This window comes from Cebus imitator, unplaced genomic scaffold, assembly GCF_001604975.1.
Source record: "Cebus imitator isolate Cc_AM_T3 unplaced genomic scaffold, Cebus_imitator-1.0 Scaffold399, whole genome shotgun sequence".
Taxonomy (NCBI): Eukaryota; Metazoa; Chordata; class Mammalia; order Primates; family Cebidae; genus Cebus; species Cebus imitator.
This window is the reverse complement of record NW_016107714.1, coordinates 762,994-765,096: the sequence shown is the minus strand read 5'-3', so window position 1 is coordinate 765,096 and position 2,103 is coordinate 762,994. Positions and strand designations below refer to the sequence as shown.

Below are 2,103 nucleotides of genomic sequence, written 5' to 3'. Positions count from 1 at the left end.
TGCAAATACTAATCCAGTTGTACTGGTAATGCAGTGTTTTACTTAAACCTGACGAATGTAAAAATAAGAAACAAAATGGTGTAGAGATGATACAAATGGCATAAAATGAACAAAGAAAATTATGATATATAACAATAATGAAAGAAAATTATGATAAAATGTGACTTAAAGATTTTTATAACATCGTTTCACAGTACTGTACATATAGCCTACTCAACTTACGACCAAATCGTGTTACGACCAGTCTGTCGGAACCAATCGTGGTCGTAAGTCAAGCACCAGCTGTACTATGTTGTTTATTTATTTCTTCATTAGATGGTCCTAATTCATTGATTAGAAACATTTTTGTCTGTTTGGTTTACTGCTGTCTACCAGTACCTACAACAGTGTCTGGTACACAGGTTGCTGTTCTGTTAAGTGTGTGCTGAGTGAACAAAGAGATTGGTGGGGAGGCTATTCCAAGAAACAGAACTGTGTGTGAACAAACTGGTATGACACAGTGAGTGCGAACTTTTTTTTCAAATTTTTTTGAGATGGAGTCTCACTCTGTCACCAGGCTGGAATGCAGTGACACAATCTTGGATCACTGCAACCTCCGTCTCCCAGGTTCAAGCCAATTCCCCTGCCTCAGCCTCCAAAGTAGCTGTGACTACAGGCATGCGCCACCACACCCAGCTAATTTTTTGTATTTTAGTAGAGACAGTGTTTCACCATGTTGCCCAGGATGGTCTCAATCTCCTGACCTCATGATCCACCCGCCTCAGCCTCCCAAAGTGCTGGGATTACAGGCGTGAGCCACTGTACCTGGCCATGACTGTGGAGTTTATCTTGTCAGTGATAGCAGTGGACTTGATCTGGGGAGTGAAACGATCAAATGAAATAGTGCTGAGGAGAAGATGAGGCTATGGATGTAATGTTTAGTTCAGGCCAGAAAGAAGGAATCTTGAACTAAGGGAGTGGCAGCAAGAGGAGGAATGGAAATGAGGGGCTTCTGTCAAGAGACATTTCAGAAGTAGACTTTAGTGACTAAATGTGTGAGGTAAAGGAAAGGGAAGGTTATAAAATGATTATCAGATTTCTAGATAAAGTAACTAGAGGAAAGTTTGTGTTATTAACCAAAATTGGGATTAGAAGAAAAGCAACCAATTTGCAAACATGACAAGTTAAATTAATTTAACACAAGTTAATTAAATTAACTTTTGGGCTTGAGTTTGAGGTTCTAGGGATGACCCAGAAGCAGCTGAAGTATAGCACCTCAATGCTTCCAAATCTGATCGTCCCTCCTTCAAAAACCCTGTTGCCGGATGGGTGCAGTGGCTCATGCCTGCAATCCCAGCACTTTGGAAGGCCGAGGCCAGCAGATCATGAGCTCAAGAGATTGAGAGGATCGTGGCCAACATGGTGAAACCCCGTCTCTGCTAAAAATACAAAAATTAGCTGGGCGTAGTGGTGTGTGCCTGTAGTCCCAGCTACTCTGGAGGCTGGGGCAGGAGAATCGCTTGAACCTGCTTGAACCCAGGAGGTGGAGGTTACAGTGAGCTGAGCTCTCCACTGCACTCCAGCCTAGTGACAGAGTGAGATTCCGTCTCAAAACAAACAAACAAACAAAACCTTGTTGCCTACTTGAGAACACCCAAACCCCTGTGCCAAGTCAAAGCCTTTCAAGCCATCTACTGCCTTCTCCCCATGCCATCTTTTACTGTTCCAACCAAATCTCCACTCTGGTCCCACTTTAGCGAAGTTCTCTTAACTTTTCCTTGTTTTACTGTCTTTGCTCACATGGTCTCCTCCGTCTATTTAAAAAAAAATTCTTTTTTTGAGATGGAGTCTCCCTCTGTTGCCCAGGCTGGAGTGCAGTGGTGTGATCTTGGCTCACTGGAACCTCTGCCTCCCGGGTTTAAGCAATTTTCCTGCCTTAGTCTCCCAAGTAGCTGGGATTACAGGTGTGCACCACCACATCCGGCTCATTTTTGTATTCTTGGTAGAGATGGGGGTTTCACCATGTTGGCCAGGCTGGTCTTGAACTCCTGACCTCAAGTGATCTGCCCACCTAGGCCTTCCAAAGTGCTGGGATTACAGGCGTGAGGCACCCCACCCGGCCTT

General features: G+C 44.2%; 1 protein-coding gene across 7 annotated transcripts in view; it reads right to left on the bottom strand.

Moving 5' to 3' along the window:
* The window catches only part of TTC31 (tetratricopeptide repeat domain 31), a 14,428-nt gene that overhangs the window by 11,348 nt on the left and 977 nt on the right, over window positions 1-2,103 (bottom strand). The gene's annotated exons all lie outside the window — the stretch shown is intronic.